This window comes from Leuciscus leuciscus, assembly GCF_965113295.1.
Source record: "Leuciscus leuciscus genome assembly, chromosome: 4".
In the NCBI taxonomy this organism is placed as follows: domain Eukaryota; kingdom Metazoa; phylum Chordata; class Actinopteri; order Cypriniformes; family Leuciscidae; genus Leuciscus; species Leuciscus leuciscus.
The window spans coordinates 38,379,043-38,398,697 of record NC_138728.1 but is presented as its reverse complement, the minus strand read 5'-3'; the positions used below and the strand labels follow the sequence as shown (position 1 = coordinate 38,398,697).

The 19,655-nt window shown below is 36.7% G+C and overlaps 1 long non-coding RNA gene across 1 annotated transcript; it reads left to right on the top strand.

The window, feature by feature from the left end:
• The first annotated feature begins 1,521 nt into the window (after positions 1 to 1,521).
• LOC309496789 lies at positions 1,522 to 2,285 on the top strand. Its single transcript, XR_014205241.1, has 2 exons — positions 1,522 to 2,039; positions 2,130 to 2,285. It is a non-coding gene; the product is annotated as an uncharacterized lncRNA (long non-coding RNA).
• Positions 2,286 to 19,655: the final 17,370 nt, after the last annotated feature.

Below are 19,655 nucleotides of genomic sequence, written 5' to 3'. Positions count from 1 at the left end.
TATTATCAACTGGCCGGAATTTTGAGATCGCAATAGACATGAAGGACTATAATGCGTTAAGAGCTCGCTCAAGTACTGCGGAGCTAAACCATTTAGTGCTTAATAGGGAGCCAATGCAGTGTTGATATGGGGCTAATATGGTCATACTTCCTGGTTCTGGTAAGAACTCGAGCTGCTGCGTTTTGGACCAGCTGTAGTTTGTTTATTATGCGTGCAGGGCAACCACCCATAAGAGCATTACAATAATCTAGCCTTGATGTCATGAACGCATTAACTAACCACACCATTGTCAAAGCAATCCCCATTCACACGGATCTGCGAAAACAACTAAAAATTCTGTTTTCTGCTGCCAGGCCATTAGATGGCGATGAAACACTATAGACTGAACACATAATACGCATGTGCATGACCCAGGGTCGTTTCTAGCCTTTTTGGCACCCTAGGCGAGATTCAACCCCCCACCCACCCCCTAAATGACTATAACTAAATATAACTAAATGACTGTCTACACACTCTTTTAATCAACGATTCCTCATGTGAAGCACATGACAGTCCAAAATGGTGGTGCAATGTTAAAATTGTAATGTTACACTGTTGTGAGTTCTTATACTTATGGCAAAGCATTAATGTTTTTCTTTTTAATAGGCAGGGAGAGAGGCCAGGACACACCAGGGAAAGGGGGAAACCTAACCTTAAATGTATATAGTTTTTTGTTGATGTTCATCTTTTTCATGTTATTAAAAGTTCCTTTTATAAAATGTCTAGATTCATTTTTATTGGGTCCTCAAATAACTTAATGTTATAGAAATTATGATTAACGTTATTAACATTACTTTTATGGCTTATAAGTAACTTAAACATATGTTTTTTTTGTCATTTTCTGGTGGGGGATCATGTTTTAAGAGCCGAGGTATTCTCCCCTCTTCCTTTTGTCCTGCCGGAAAATCCTACCCCCGCGGGTATCTGAACAGTCGTTGGTGTACGTTAGAAACTCACATTGATATCTTTGAAACGAGGCGGCAAAGATGACACGGATATATATAGATGCCATGACCTGAAAGTGTTTATTTATAGAATTTGCGGAAAAGGTCAGGTACCGTGATGTCCGAAATACAGTGAGTCTACGGTTAACTGACATGCGCACTGTCACAAGCATAGCACAGCAGCCATCTACTACATCACTCACCGATCAAATAAGGCTTTTGGCGGGACAAAAATGCACTTTTTTGCGGCCGCCAAATCAATTTCAATGCAGGAAAAACCCTGCTATAATATTCCGCTGCTGAAATGAGCATGACGTAAATCCGTCCCGTGGTGCTAATAATGCAGTCAAGAGCTGTGTCCCAATGTGAAGGCTGCATCCTTCGAAGGACTGAAGACTTCAAGGATGCAGTCAAGAGCTGTGTCCCAATGTGAAGGCTGCATCCTTCGAAGGACTGGAGACTTCAAGGATGCAGCCTATGCGTCCTCCAAAAGGACGCACCATGTAGCCTTCATAGGATTTCCTAATTGCGCAACCAGGGGCCTGTACCATGAAGCCGGTTTAGGTTGCTAGCCAGCTATGTTTCAGTTTAGTTTCCGCCAACCCTGGGTTTTAGGTACTATGAAAGTAGCTTGGCTTTAATCGGTGTTCGTTGCCATGGTATCTTACGCTGCACGGCTAACCTGCTCCGGGGCAGGTTATGTTCTGGATTCAAGATCTCAGACTGAAGTTTGACCAATCAGCTGAGAGCAAAGAAACATATAGGTGACGTAACTTATTCCCAGTGTCTGTTACAATGACTTCACCTTTTCTTCCAAATCCTGTGACATCGCAGCGCAAATTGTTTGACGAGCACTTCGTAGAGAAAGAGTTTTTAGCCAGACAAAATCCCCTTGCCTTTCCTGATAGTTAGCCTACTTGTATGAAAGATACAGATTTTCCGTGGAAGCAATGTCTTATCTTTGCGAACTTCTTGAGCCGCACATAAAGAATTTAACACGTCGAATTCATGCACTTACTGTACCGCAAATGGTATTGCGTTGCGTTTTTTTTGCAAGTGGTACATTCCTGCACGGTGGGTGACGCACAGAAGCTCAGAGAGAACACGGTTTGTCGAACCATTCGTAAGGTGGTCCTCGCTCTGCAGGAGTACATGAATAGTTTAATTAATAGTGTTCCCCGGACATTTATCGGCCATGTCCATAAAAGAGGGCTTTTATAAAATTGCCGGTAAGATATATTGATAGGGTGACATCACATGAACACATTTTTTTTTTTTTTTAAAGCAAATTGCACAAATGTACTATACAATATAATACATGTTAAGAATTATTTTAAATCTTTATTATTATTCTGTTAATCTTATGATAGGATTCCCTAGCTTTCTTAGTAGTACAAATACGTTCTATATTTATGTAAAATGATGTATATGTATGTGTAGCCTATGTGTAATATAGCCTATAGCCTATTTTTATAATATATAAAAAAATGTGCATGTATCATTTTTTATATATGATAAAAATAGGCTATAGGCTATATTACACATATAGGCTACACATACATACATAATTTTACATAAATATAGAACGTATTGGTTTAACTTACACATTAACAATCAGCAATCTTTCTCCGACAGTCTTCTCTTGCTTTGGCAGCAGAGACCGTATTGTTTCGAGCTTGAAATACATATTTAAATTCATCGTAATTCTGAATGATTATCTCTTGCTCCTCTGCGGAAAAATATATCGCTCTCGCTCTACCCGCGATTGGTTGTTCAGTGTCGACGTCACTCTTTTATGTGCACGCGCGCGTGGAGTAATCATAGCTTAAGGATCAAAGCCTGAGTTGACAGAGAAAGTTGATGAGCTTCATCATGGTACCAATAAAGCCTGATTACATCGGTTTGGTTTTGTCAACTCAAAACTAATCCTGTAACCTCGAGTTTGTTCAGCTACCTTCATGGTACAGGCCCCAGGTGTTTCTGATCACCGCTCCTCAACGGTGCGAGAGGACAGCTGCCAATCCTGAAAATTCATTTGATATAGCCTAATTGAGTAAACAGCTATGGAGCCAGAATTGGCTATTGTCATTTTTATGTTTTATATTTTACTGGAGGACATGGTGAGGATGTTTCAGCCCCGGCGCTGCCAGGTCATGTATTTTTGGTTTAGCCCTGTTTGAATATAAAACCCAATTGAATATAAAAAAGTCCAGTATTTCTCGCGCTCGTCATCGGCAGCTGTCACGGTTGCCAGGCGACAAGAACAGTCCTCCGTAGGCTAGACCGGTCCGAGCGCTTCAGATGCGCCCTTTGATATGAGACATATCAAACTTATATGAGACTTTAATTTTCGGAACTGCATATTTCATTAAATATTCACGTACAAATGTGAAGTAACCTACTGAAGTACCTTTTTTCCCCTCACATGATTTTACATTAAACTACACAAAAGTATATAATGTAACAACCTTGAAAATATTCAGAAGTAAAATGCAGGAATATCATAATATAAATACAAACTATAATAAAAACCCTGACAAGGAGTTTTTTCCCCTGCAGAATACATACCTCTAGTTTTACTCTTGATACTAAAAACTTGTTATTAAAAGAACTTTTTTCAGAAATTACTCTTTTTGAAAGTCTAATTATTATTCTAATAAATTCTAATAAAAGTCTACATAATTTTTTCTTATTTTATGTACTGTAAATGTTTGTTGATTTTGATATGTTTAACGTATGTTGTTAATAGTTGGAAAAAGTACTTTAATGTAGCCCATGGAACAAATGATTTTATTTACCAATTTTATAAAAAAAAAAAAAAAAAAAAGGTATACAAGAGTTTGTTTCAAGTAGAAATTATGACTGTCAAAAAAATAAACAATGTCCAGAACAATTCATTCTCTTTTATTTACACATTTAAAGTTGCATAAAAAATTATGTACAGATTTTCTTTCCTTTTAAAAAATAATGAAAAAAGTTAAAGAATATGTAGAAAAAATATATATTTTTCAATCATTTTCTCAAGAAGAGAAAACAGCCTGTCCATCCTCTCCCTACTCTCCTGTGCTCTCCTCGCCTTCCTGCTGGTGCTGGTGCTGGCTCCTCCTCACCGTGGGCACCCACTGCTGAACTGGGCCATGAGGACAAACCAGGGCCGAGTTTCAGCAGTGGATTTCCCACTCACACCCTCACCTGTCCCAGGACACTTGCAATCCTAAGGGCAGAGCAAATTAACCATGGCTTGTTAACAACAACAGCACAATACATTTCAGCAAAGACGTGTTTTTTTTCTCCTGAATTGCTCTAAAAAAGCTTAACACAGGGGTGCAATCTTAAGTGCATTGTTAACACTGCAAAATATGACACATCAAGACATGCATACAAAATACTTAAGAAATCATATTTCTATATACTCAAATTTGGTTAAAACCACATAGCTTGCATGACAGCACTACAAAAACACATAAAAGTGAAACCCCATTGCCTTATCTACTGCTTTTCTTATTGTTGTGGGCTTACTTCTTTAGCATATTTCTTTTAGCCTAAAACACAAGTGAGATAGACTAGTGCAATAGGTCGTTAAACTAATATTAGCACAAGTTTTGCCTCAAACTACCTGACAAATGAAGCCACGCAATGGTGACGAAGGAGTTAAGATGAAGTTTATAATAAACTTTAACTCGGTTTCGCTAGCCATTTAAATAAATGAAAACATAATACTTACATTTAAATGTGAATTTGCTGTCCACCACCGATCTCTAGTCTCGACCGCCTTTAAAAATAAATAAATAAATGCCGTCGTCAACGGCGCGCAATGACTTATGGGGTAGAATAGGGTAGGATAGGCCGCTAAGTGTTCATTTATGTATCCTTCCTTTCACGGGGAAACGAAGGACGCATTTTGCGTCGCTTTTGAATCAGGGAAGCCTTCGTCGCGTCGCGATGACGCAGCCGGCCTTCAAATACGGACTTCGGAGGATGCAGAACTGAATTGGGACAGCCTTCATCGAGCCGCGTGACGCAATCGGCCTTCAAATGCGACCTTCCAAGGATGCAGCCTTTGAATTGGGACGTCCTTCGTCGCGCCGCTGTGACGCAATCGGCCTTCAAATGCGGCCAATCGTCCTTCAAATACGGCCTTCGGAGGATGCAGCCTTCACATTGGGACACAGCTACAGTGTCATGTTTTGCTCGTCGTGATGATGGAGCTTGTAGTAGTAGAACAATTAACCAATTTGTAACATACCTGTATATTTTGCTTTCTTTTTCTCATCTTCTTTTTTCTTCATACGATACTGAGCCCCTGATGGCTTTGACCTTTTCATGATGATGAAACTCAAACATTTACTTCAAGTAAGCACGGATGACGACGTTGAAAGGCAACGGCATGAAAGGCCCTGGCATGACCTCATGGTCTTCAGAGACTTAGTTTTTGTTGTTTACACAGAGACCACTTTCAAAAACTTGCACTACAAAAAGTTGCGTTTTCAGGCAACCAAAAGCTGTTGTCGTGTAAACAAACGCCCAAAATGCATAATACGTTTTTAGTTGAAAATGGTGTTGAGTAAACCGCCCCTAAGAATGAGTGTCTGTGAGAGCAAGACTTGACTTACTTTACCTAACCTGAGAATAAACCCCCAACAAGGTGATGTACATGAGGTCTTCCATCAGACTGAAGGGGGTTTATTTTGAGAGAACCACCGGCTGGATGTACATTATCCCACTTATTACACGGCTACTTGAAATATTGATTTGACTTGAAATATTATAATAGGTCTTTAAACGCAAGGCTTCACGGAGAGAGCAGTTGCAACGTGGCAAGTTCAAACTAGAGACATTTAAGATATACGGTACACAGTCATATTACTTATTACACAGCAGTTCACCACATAAATAATTATGGAGATAAGTGATATTGATTTCAGATTAAACTGTCAGATTATAAGAAACAATTGGGTACGATTTTGAAACAGTGTACAAAACAATAGTCACAAAATGGCAGCAGCTGCGTTTGCATGAAACGATAGAGCGAGTCCATGATACTGGATGGCATAATTAAATAACTGTACACAAAATATTGATTTGACTAAGTTGTAATATTTTATAAGCTTACCAAATGCAAAACTTCCACAAAGAAAAACTGTTCCTAGCAAGCGTATAGCACTGCTGACTTCAGTAACCCGGATGAGCCTGTGTTTCTGTTTTCAGCGATTGTTATCTGGGAATAACATACAGCTGGATGGTGCGATTGACCAATCAGAATCAAGTATTCCACAGAGCCGTGTAATAATAAATAATAAGGTTAAAGGTGTTAAGATCAAAGTTCACACCACAAAACAACAGCTCACATTATGGTACCATAAAACAAGTTATTGTAAACCAGTTACTGGGAAACCCAAAATCTATGGCATTCTTGTACATGAAAAGTTGTAAATCAGGTTAATAATTACATTTAATGTTTTATACATGTAATACATGTCATTCGAATTATATGTATATGTTGTATAGTAGCATCAAGGAAAGAATGACATTGATTTTGTCCTCAAACTACCTTTTTGTATTTATTAATCCATGCATTTATTCAGTTCTACTTCTGTTGATACAGGATGTTGTTGCATGTGGGGGGAAAAACATTTAAAGGAATTTTGTGGATTCAACAAGTTAAACTCCATCAGCAACATTTTTTCAACATAAATCTGATAAACCTGTTAACTTTTGTAAGATAGAGAGTCATGTGACCATCTATATCAGAGGTCAGAAATATACCAGAGGTCAGGATAATCACTGGCATGTGACAATAGCTGATATATTTAATTTAAATAAAGTCACTCAAAAATAAAGTCACAGCCTTTTTTACTTTCTTAGGTGCTAATAAATACTATTAAAGTGTGAGATTTTAACCATTCAACGACCGGAGGTGTGTGCTTCTGTGATTATCCCTCCGCTGATCTTATATATAAAATGATAATAATAATAATAATAATAAATATATATATATATTTCTGTTGAGATCAACATAGTGCCACAAATGTTGTGAATAGAGATAAACATCTACTGAACCCGGAACATCCCTTTTATTATGATTAACAATTAACTTGACCTACTTCTTTATCTAAAGTAATATAGATAAAGTACAAAGACAGTAAATCAGGACACTATAAAAGGAACATGAGAGGCTGTGAGGATGACAGAGCAAGAGCTGGAAACAAACATCAGTGAAGAATGAAGGGTTTAGTATGTTTACTGCTGCTGTTGGAAACCTTTGTGTGTGTCGTACAGCATCAGGTAGATGGAGGACTCAATGAGAATGAGATCAGTCAACAGCTCAGATCTGAGGACGGAAGACAGAATCCACCTCAAACAGACACTTTGAGAGATGAAGCTTCAACTGACAGCCAACAAAACTACCATCTGTTCTTCACTGACATCCATGCAGCGCTGAGAGAACTGACCGCCACCGTTACAGAGCAGAAAGTGAACATCAGAGAACTGACCGCCACAGTTACAGAGCAGAAAACCATCAACAGAGAACTGACCGCCACCGTTACAGAGCAGAAAGGAAACATCAGAGAACTGACCGCCACAGATACAGAGCAGAAAACAAACATCAGAGCTTTAGAGACGAGACTGAGGGATGCTGAGAAGGCTGCAGAACAACAGACGTTTATCCTGGAAGAGCTGAACAAGAAAAATTATGGTACCTCACCAAAACATTCATTTATAAATGATCCTCAAAGTAAAACACCAATGCAATACGATGCATAGTGTAAATGTTAGATTAAAGTTGAGTGTATACTGTGTAAATTGTGTTATCTATTACAATAAGAAGTGTAAATGTCATTTAACAGAATCTTTATTTCCTTCACAGAAATCTCAAATCTTACTCTGGGTCAAGTGGAGTTGAGAAAGGAAAATATAATTTTGATGATAATGGCTTACAGCTTATGAAAAAGTTATAGAAAATTGAATATTACATGAAAACAATAATAAAAAAGGATTTTAAATACAGAAATGTCAGCCATCTGAAAAGTATAAACATGCATATGTATATAGTTATATATACTAAATATATTAGTTTCACATTTTAATTTGAATTACTGAAATACACAAACTTTTGCACGATATTCAAATTTTTCGAGTTTCATCTGTACATTCTCAGTGTAATTCAGTAATATATCACAATATTGGTTATGTTTTTCAATAACAGACAGAGAAATAGCTTTTTCAGCTTCACTGATGCAATCTGGCAGTGGATATATTGGTCCTTTTACCACTGACATCACACTAACCTACAGGAACGTCTTCACAAACATAGGGAACGCCTACAACCCAGTTACAGGTAATGATCAATGACATGAGTCATAAAACTCAGTTTATAATAATGAAAACCCTTCTGCTCCATTCAGACCTCTCTACAGTTGTGTAATGTGTATTAGAGAATTAGGGGCTGTTTACACGACACCAGTTTCAATTAAACACGTAAAGATTTGTATGTGATTCAGGTTTATGCACTTTGGCCGTTCATTCACACGTTCATTCATTGGGGGACTGAAAATACAAACGTTTGAATTTGGGCTTCAAAGTGCAAGTTTTTGGAAACAATACCATTATCGTCTCCGTGTAAACAACAAAAACATGAATTTGTGTAAACAGTGATGTCATGCGTAATACGTGATTAGTCTATAGGTGCGTGGTGTTTCTTTACAAAGTGATGTTGCCACCTACTGGCCAGGCAGCAGAATACAGCATTTAAAGTAGTTTCCACGAACCCGTGTTAATGGGGATTGTTTTGACAACGTCTGTCCGTGAAAAATGTAAAGAAAAAACTTGTCCATTTTTAGTACATTGTTGTCATGTAAACAGCCTGAAATCATCTGCCATCTTTTGAAAATATTACACAGTGTGTTTGATAATTAAACAATCATACAGGAAACATCTGATTCTGTATCTCTTGTTATTTGATTTAGGTGTTTTCACAGCCCCGCTGAAAGGAGCGTACATGTTCAGAATCTCTATACATGGTCATGGCCCAACTGTATCAGCTGCATCCATTTATAAGAATGGAGAGCGTATGGTTATGGCATATGCTCATCAGCCTCAGAATGTGTTACACTCCTCGAATGGAGTTGTGTTGATCCTGGAGGTTGGAGATGTTATCTATGTGAGACTTTGGCCTAACACGAGGATATATGATGACCAGTATAACCACAACACTTTCAGTGGTTTCCTACTGTTTCCCTTAAGATAACAGGAGCTTTGCAGAATGTGAATCCAATAATTCTGAACCTTCAGTGTATGATTTAAGATGAAAATCATGAAGAATCATTAACATATGAACCTGTATTAATGAGGTATAATGTGTGTGTTTGAAATTTGCAATAGATTACTATACATTCAAAAAAATGCTGGGTTAAATATATATATATATATATATATATATCAGTGGGGATTTCTTTAAGACTGTTAGGGAAGCTCGGCTTCCCCTATAATGTCAAAAAATGAATGGTCAAATATGTACTATTGTGTTCAAATTTTGCTAAAAATTGACAAAAAATGCGTTAGAAAACGTTCATCTCAAAGACGAGTTCATTCAGAATCAGTTACATATAGCAGGTCGGCTGACTCGATTTCCTTCTCATACATTCCCGTAGAGTCACAGTGCATTTCCCTGTTGAAGCCCAGCATCCATTGACTTCAGTGGGGCAGCTTTGAACAGTTTTTTTCAGTGCTTTGAAACTAGACGGTCATTGGATTAATGCTGCGATTATGTCCCGCCCGCGGACGCTCAGCGTCTCTGGGGGTGAATGAGGAGTGGGCTGGGCTGGACTCCGGGCTTCTGCGTGATGATTGGAGGGTCTGTCGAAAGGCTGCGTCTCCTCTTGATTGACAGCGATTTCATACAATAAAAAGTCACTGACGCTGAAGCTATTTGAGCTCAGTACCATGACGGATTTTTCAAGTGTAGTCAAAAGACAAACTACTGCAAACTATTTCTTGGTATTTGCTTGTTGAAATTGCTAGCCAATTTTCATAATACATTTCAAACAATTATACATTTATACCTTTATTATATTATTACTTATTATATCTTTTTATTAGTAGTAGTAATAATTAAAAAAATAATTATAAAAATAATAAAGAATATATATTATTAGTAGTAGTAGTATTATACTATATTATATTATTATTTATACCTTTATTATATTATTACATTTATACAATTATACCTAACTCTGCTGGCCATTGAGAGGACACTGGTCAAGTCACTGGAAAAGACGACTAGTTGGTACGACAGGGTCACAAGAGCATTTTCTTAAAAAAGGAACGTAGAATTTACGTTTAAATAAATAGACAATTTTTATGATGTAGGCCGAAAATGAGCTTCCCCTCTTTGAAAGACCAGCAGCCGCCACTGATAGATATATATATACATACATACAGTATATACTGTATATATATACAATAATAATAACAATAATAATAGTACTGTTTATAGACTAAATTAAAGTGTTTAATGCAGGAAATTAATAATCATAAACATGGGCGTCAGTTTGGTTTGAAATGTGCTGGGGACAGAGACGCATTCGGAAGTGCATTTTCAGAAGTGCTGGGTACAATGACGCATTCATTTTTTTCTCTCTTTCGCGCAGGTTATGTTTTGGAAGACGATGTCCTGTAAGTCCACTTTTCAACAGGCCCACCCAAAAGTTTCAAAAAAACAAACTTTTACTATATTCTAATTTTGTCAATAATTATAAAAAAAACGCCAATAAGCTCATAATTTGTGCTAAAATAGTGTTTAGTTTTAAAAACCATTTTAAAAAGCTGGTTATATTTTGATGTTTCTGCGCGATGTTTCTTGTATAACAGAAGATACAATACATTACAAAAATCTTCAAGATGTATAACGGATTGTCACCTTATAAACAGTCCTTTTTTAATGGAATAATACACCCTTATAATAAAGAAAAAGCTTCAGTGATAAAGAATATGAACGCAATGCATTTAATTATACATTAAGCGTTTTCCTTTCATAGAAACCCTTTATTATAAAGAAAATAGGTGGCTCTTAACGTGTCTTTCTATGGGAAGATGGCATAGCGGTGCATAGCAAATATTCAATGCAAATATTCAATGGTATTCAATGCAAAACAAATAAAATATATGGGCATTAATTAGCCCATAAACAATATTTATTTTAAAGCCTAAACGAATTTGTTTAAAGAAAAACACCAGCGTTGGGCGTTTATCTGTATAGGCTAAGTGTTTCAGCCGCCCTTTTCAAACTGGCGCAATAAAATGCAACAGAATTTGATTAGTTAAACATGAAGAGGATTATCCGTCTGGCATGGCCGCTCGCTCTAACGGTAACCTAGATAAATGTTTGCTATTATAAAGCGCATATCCAAGTGTTTGTGCGGAGTGTGGAGCGCGCACTATGACATGGATGGAGGCGCCGGTGCCATCACTCGCATTTTCCTATCAACAGTGGAAACAACTTAAAATACTCCATTTCTGGTCATACAGAATATAATAATACATCAGTCGCAACTACTTTTATTTGTGTAAACTCACAACAACAAGAAAACGGTGTGCCTTTGTAAAATAAAATAAAACGAACAGGGCGCGCTTTCATGATCTCTGTGAATTGGAGCGCGCCTCAAAAATGAACTGACAAACAGTGTATAGACAAGCCTCACAGACATGAGAAATATAACTATAAAGTTACAAAAAAAAATGTCCATCAACGAAAAAAAATCCAATCGAAAGCAAATACAGTAGCTACCATCTGATTATGTAATCCTGTCCATATGAAAGGCGCATCTAGGCTACATTAGCGGAGATATGTATGCAGGCAGCCTACACTGATTTAGAAAAGACTAGTTCATTAATAAACAATTAAATTTTACATAAGATCTCGTTATTAGACACAAATGAGGGGAAAAAATAATATGTATGTGGCAGCAATGCGTCACCGTATGATTCTGCTATATTTACTTTTTATAGCTATATTAAATCCAGGCAATTGGTTCATGAAACATTGATTAAAATTAAGATATAATTAATACAAAACGAAATTCACTTTAAAGAAAGGCAGCTGTTCTGTTTGAGGTCTCTGTGAAAGTTTTAAAGCAGTCTTTTAGTGCCGCTGTCAGACCGCTCACGTCCGTAACCGTAAACTGACACGTTGTTTTTTCCCTCATAAATGCGAACAAGGAAAATAAAATAAATATTATAATGTTTTTTTGTTGGGTCAGACAATAGCTGCATTTACATGGCTCAATCGGAATGAAATCAATCCGATTAATAAATCCGAACAAGGTGTTTACATGGACGACAAATAAAGTAATCGGGTTGATGTGCGCGTTTACATGTCACAAGCTTTACATCTGATTTGATCGTTTTAGACATGCGCAGTTACGCACAATCAGTGCACTAGACGATTCCCGCCGCCGTTCCACGATGCGCATAACAGCCACCCTCTTACCATTGCTTTTTTTTTTTTTTTTTTAAATCAGATTTAACATTTACATACTTCAGCTGCTAATTAGGAGACGACGAGCGCGTGATGCTTTGTGCCATGCTGCTTGTATTTATCAAGCAATTAAAATGCCTCTGCCAGAGCCCAGAACAAAGGCGTTTGTGGATGAAAGTCCGAAGCAAGGACTGGTGGGACAACGTTGTCTTGCACCACTTCACGGACGTGGAGTGGAAGGAAAATTTTAGGATGACACGACAGTCATTTATGACCCTATGTTCAATGGTAGAGGGGTACATGGCACCCGATGAAATTACGGTGAGAGCACCAATACCATTGACAATGCGAGTCGCAATCGTACTGTATAAACTCGGCAGCTGTGCGGAATACCGTGTCATCTCCAATCAATTTGGCGTCCATAAAAGCACAGTGAAGAAATGTATCTACATGTTCTGCAAAGGCATGGTGAGAGGTCCGTTAAAACAGCTGATCCAGGTGCCAAATGAGGAGGAAGCATTGGAGATCGCCACAAGGTTTCAGGAGATGCACAACATTCCTCAAATAATGGGAATTATAGACGGAACACATATTCCCATCCTTCCACCTTCAGACGGATACAAAGATTTTGTTAACCGTAAAGGCTGGCCTTCTTACGTTTTGCAAGCTGTTGTTGATCACAAATTATGGTAAGCCAAATTATTATTTAGCATGAATTATTTGAAATGTATTTTCTCAAAATAATTAAAAATGTAAAAATAATTAAGAGTAATAACATATCATGCTTGTTTTAAAAACTGCATTTTTGCATACAATTTTATAAACTATTTGCATACTTTAAGTGGATTTAATATATATATATATATATATATATACACACTTCTGTATAGTTTTTGGAGCATAAGCTGTAAAATGCCAGGCAGTGCTCATGATGCCAATGTTCTACGCCAGTCTGACCTCTTCCAAAGATCCCACCTGCTACCAAAGGTGAGGCTGGTGACAGCTTTACTTTTTAAAGGGAATATTAATTTAATAATACCATGTAATTCTTTTTTTATTTTTAGGGTGTGAAGAACATCGAGGGACAAGACAGTAGGCTTTTAATAGTTGGGGACCCTGCATATCCCCTCCTTGACTGGCTCTTGAAAGGATACATAAATTCTGCACATTTGACCCCTGAGCAAGAATCTTTTAATGCCTACCTGAGCTCACTACTGGTGGGAGTTGAGAACACGTTCGGGATTTTGAAGTCAAGGTGGAGGGTGCTGCTAAAAAGAAGCGATTTTCACTTCACCTTCACACCAACTGTGATTACTACCTGCTGTGCACTGCATAACTTTTGCCAGGCCGAGAAGGACAATGCCAACAGCAGGTGGTTGGAAGAGGCTTGTGACCTCAATGCTATCTATCCTCAACCTAACCACTCAGTGAATATGGAGTGCAATGCTACTGGTAGCAATGCAAGAATAGCTCTGACCAATTACATGTCCACCCACTTTCCCCTTCGTACAGGACATTTCCACTAAATGCAGCCTTTAAAAAACACCTCTGAGATGAACATATAACTTTTAATGAGAAACAGTTTCATACAACAAATACAAGGTAGCTCTTAAAAGTGCCAGTGCAATACTTATTGCAATAGTTTCAACAAAAATGTTCATGTTAACAGGTGCAATAACAAAGTGAAGTTGCAAAAACAATTTTGTTAAACTTAAACACTTCACTGAAGTGACACTTAAACAAAAAAACTGTTGAATACTCCAACTGGCTTACATTACTTTCTTTACAAATAGCTTAAACAACTGTCTCTACACAACTAAGACCGTTTTTGTTTTATTTAGTGCTGTTAAATCGATTAATTGCACCTAACACATTAATTTTACTATTTTAATCTATAGGTCATGCAGGCTGTGATCAGAGCTACTGGTTTCATTGCCGTTTGGAACATTAGCAGAATACTGCACTGGCCTATTGTAAAATTGTCCTGGGTAGTGCTGCGGAGGCTGCATATAAGGATTGAGTGGTGGAGCCTGTGCCTGGAAATGAGGAGCTGCTTCATAGGGTTGCGGAATAATACTCCTGAGACCATCAAATATTTGTCCCAACAGACGTTCAGTTGAGCGAGTGCTTTCTTCCAGAAACCTTGAGAGTAACATCTCGTCACGTTGTTGATTTCTTTCTTGGTGTTGTTCAATTCTATCCAAGAAGGCTCTTTGTTCAGCTGACCAAACGTGCATTAGTTTGGCATAACCAGATGAGGTCTTTCGTCCTAAATGAACAGAAAGATATGCATTATTTCCATTCAACCTAATGTGGAATTTACATTACTTAAAGACCAAAGTTTTCAGATTTCAAAAATGAGAGTAAGCGCAGATAAAGAAACAAGATGTAGATGTTGTTTTTACTGTACAATCACAACAAAATAGATGTTCCACAAACCCCAAATTCAAGACTGTGAGTTTGTGTTCTTCTTTAAACACAGGATATGTAAAACTGTAGTTAACATACAAGTTTAGTGGGGCATGTTATTTATTTTTTTTATTTTTTTTGGGAGAAATTACTAACAAAACGTGTTTCATTCTATTAAACACTTAACAAGAAAGCAAGGATGTTCCCATGTTTCAAAACGTGTTACTAAAATGTTCCTGTTGTTCGATTACTAAATGCCATGGGTCTAGCAATGCCAAATGTTATGGCTTTGATTGCTGGGCAACACAGGAATTAATAATGAATAATGCATTAATAAAAGCATTTGTAGAATGCAGTCAAGTTATTTTTTCTCATAATGAATGATTTGGCATGAAACTTACTCTTTTTTGCAGCGCTTGGTAAAGCATTGCCTTCAGCTGTCTCCTCTTCTGTGTGTACAGAGCTGCTCATTCCCTCTTCCTCAAAGTTGCTCTCAATATCTACATTTCAAAATCATTATGAATAATAGCTAACTATATGACCAATAAGTGTACATGTAATGTTAGTGTGTACATCTCTGCATGCGTTACGCTGCGGTAAAATTATCACAACTTACCAGACGCGTCTTCCGGGACGGTAGAAGCACTCGCATCAAGGGAATCTTCTTCTGGGAAGCCGACATCCACACCATGTGCTGTGATGTTCACCAGTGGTCTTCCTCCCATTATTTCATCCATAATGGTATAGAATGGAAAATTAGCCGGGGATTCTCCACTTTTGTTGTTTTGGTTTTTCGCCTTGTAGTAGGCTAGAGCCTGATAGTAGGCTGGATAATGAAGTCTTGTTTCTATGTCATCTTTGGGCTGTTTGTCCATGTAATGATACTTTTAAATGGATCTGTGAGAGAAGCATTTTTAAATCTAAGTTGATATATTTTAAAACATAAGGTTTTTGTGCAATATTTGCAGGTAGACTGGGAAATAATTTGTGGGCCCTTGAAATTTCTGAACCAGATCATCTCTAAATGTTTGTGTAGTGGGTTTGAACGGTTTTCTGGCTACCCACTCTTTGTAGTGTTAAGCTTCACCAGTGCACCGACGCACTGAATTTTTTTAAATAGTTCAAAGTTACTATTAGATTTAATGTTATTACCTTGACAAACTATACATCATTAAAAATAAATGAAAGCTTTAGCATAAGTTCTGCCAGGAAGACTCAATCAGCGCGTCACGTATTACCTCACTTCTAACCAATCATGTGCTAACACTCGCAATATAAAAGATTGGTTACTTACTATTGGTTCCTTTACCTCCAGGGGGTCGGCTGCGCCCCTGCCTTCGTCTTCAGGCAGGATATGCAGCTTCCGCTATCCTCGAATTGCGCGCTAAGGATGGGGTCTATGCTAAAGAACTTTATAAATGTATGCTTGCTTGGATGTTAATAAATATACGCTTGTTATATCAATTTATCTCCCGAGTCTTTCTGGTAGAAATAAGATTCAAGTTTCAGTATTTGACCACTATTGTATTCTGAGAAACTTATAGTGACAGTTATGTCTTAATTTGTGTCAGGAGTAATGTAATGAAAAAATGAGTTGATACCTTTAATATGAATTATGAGCGTCAGCCGCTCCCATTCAGAAAAAAACTCCCGTGCTGTCGTCATGACAGCGCTTCACAAAACAACGTTCCTCTGGGCTTTTAGCTCAAAAATGTGGAGATTTGGAGAAATATTGATAGATTCTCATAGGTTTATGTCAGATTTCTATAGACAGGAATAATATTTATTGGGTTTATACCCAAATGTGCCGATGTAATCATTATGAGCGCTGGAAACTCTGATGTACTGTGTTTTCAATCCATACCAGCAGCCTGAGGGCGCCCTATGCACATTTAGTCCATATATGGAACACATGAAGAAGAGCCATAATCATGTGACATTCCAGGAAGTCCCTGACACAAACAGAGATCGCTGTAACATGCCGATAAAGATGTTTTGGAGACAATAAACATGATTGCAACGATATATGATTTATCTGTGTTCTTCGAGCCATGTATTTTAATAATAATAGATTATATTTATAATGTAATGCTAATCGATATAGACTTTATCATTGTGCAGAATGCTATAAAATAATATATTTTCTGTCTGATTTTTTTGTCCGAAGCCAAATCAGATCACAGAAGGTTATTTAAAACACTCAACTTGCGTTATAAAGTAATTTTGGAGCACAAACATGGTTTTAATCTAAAAAATGTCATGTATTGATGGTGTGCTAAGCTAACATGCTACCTAGCCCAAGATGCACCTGCCACCAAGCTGTTATTTTTATGAAAGAAAATTAAATAGGAATGCTTACTGAAATGTTTCTTTATTCAAGAAGGGCATTTGATACAGTTTCAAATGTGAAGTGAGAACTTTGATAAAAGAAATGAGGGATTGAAACAGCGTGAATAGCCAGTCGTTAGTAATTATAATGCAGACAATTATATACAATAAACTGCCGAGTGTCAGCTTTCAAATGAGATCATACTTGTGCTTTTAGTGCAAAGGGTTCATTAACTGTATCTGTTTTAGTTTGGGTATGTCATTTCTGGGCATTTTTCATTTCTGCTGGCTAACAGGTTAAAGGGCATGCTAAATCCAGCAACCATGTGAATAAAAGTTTTAGAATAATAATAATAATGTCCATATGCTGCTTAAAGAATAATTATCATGTGAATATCCTTTATCTGAGACCTTTATTTTAAATCTACATTACCAACAGTATAATAGATGGCACAGAGTTTGTGTTTATTTCTGTTAGAAAATGAAAGTGTAGAGATGGAACTCTGGATTGTTCAGATAGTCCTTGAAGACTGGTGACTCCGGTAAGAGAGTAAGGGCTCGGAGAGTTACATTCAAAACTTTAATATGCTGGGCACATAAATAACATGTATGGGGTGTGTGTGTGTGGTCTGAAACAAAGGATAATAGTACAAATTAGACATAAAATAATATTACAGTACAGTCATTGTTAAATTGCTTCAGATATTATGCATTTTCATACTGAACATAAGATAAACAATTTACAAGCAATTCCACAATTATAATAGTGTAGCATGTCAAATAACTGTAAAATGGCAACAGATCAACATTTTAAATGTTAATATGACGACAACAACACATTACAACGTGTCTGAGGAACTAGCATGTTAGCTTTCTGACATTGATTATCAAATAACGTTATCTGGTGCACGTACAAACTCGCAAGATTAATACACCCTCATAATAATATCAACAACATTATTAACCCTCTGAGGTCTGAGGGGTTTTTGGGGTCCTTGAGATGTTCTGACATGCCCTGACATTTGTGCTTTTTCAGTTGCTTATAAACATATTAATGGCAAAAAAAAATTACACACTATTTAGCACAAACAGGGCTACCATAATATGTGAGCAACAAGAATGTACATGTCTGCATTTTTGAGAGAATAATGTTTATGCGTGGTTATTGAAAAAACTAAAAACTAAAGTTTCTGAAATAAGGCCATAAAACACATACTAAATATTTGCCAATAAGACTTTTGTCTAATAGATGTCATTGCCTAGTGTTTTTTCTTCAAAATGATGTGAAAATCACCCTGCCCTTATCATTCACATAACACAATACATTGATTTGAATTTTGCAAAGCACTTTCTGTTTGGAAAGGCAATATGCGGAGTGGGCGTCAACGATCATGCATATTTAGTGGTTCACACCTTAGGAGACAATGGGGCCTGCATACTTAATGACCCTTTCATTCAGGTGAGTCACTGAGCCACAAGAATGCAAGAGCAACAGTTGGAAGCATCTCAATTATTTTTTATTTTTCCACATATTGTGCTTGCAATTTGGCCTATAATATCCAAGGAAAACATGTCTAGTAATTGTGCAGTTAATTCTCATACTGTATTTTCAGTTTTGGAATATTTATTCTCTCCCCAAATTTGTCACTAATAAAACACAATAAAAATTATTTAAAGAAAAGGCTTATTACCTTATTACATTTTAATAGTTTGTTTACATCTACCTTGTAAATATATTTTTTTATTAAAAAGGTTACAATTACAACAACAATTCAAGTGTAATCTTTCTTTGTAAAAACTAAAGTATACATTTTATCATACATATTTCAAAGTTAAGGATTTGATTGATTATTTGATTACTTTATTTTTGACAAAACATACTATATTTAACATGAGCAAATATTGGCAAACAAATATTGGCTTATTTGAGTTGGCAGATATTTTACAGTAAAAATGTATAATCTATCCAAAACTAATCAACGAAATGTTGTCTTTCATATGTCTGTAACATAGGTCTTTCGTTTTTATTATAAGAAATATAAATGTTAATTTGCAGTTTAATACGTTGCTTATACAAATACATTTTATTTCAACATTTCAGTCGATTTTTACTCAGTATAGCAATACAGTTTGCTAAAACCGAAACATTCATTCACAAACAGAAACGCCTGACTGTAACGTTGTTTTTATGAAATATTAGGGCATATAAATGTTAATTTTCAGTTTACTCATCTCAGTATAGCAATACAGTTTGCTAAAACATCATCATTCATTCACACAGAGACGCAATTTAAATTTAAATGTCTTTTTGCGAGCTGTGATAAACAGCGCGCATCTCTTAGGCGGTGGGCCGGACCTCGAAATTACGAATTTAATACTTACCTCACAGCTGTGTACGTTTTTTTTTGCTGAGGTCATGTAATAAAATCGTATAAGTACTACAGACATTGTTTCCAACT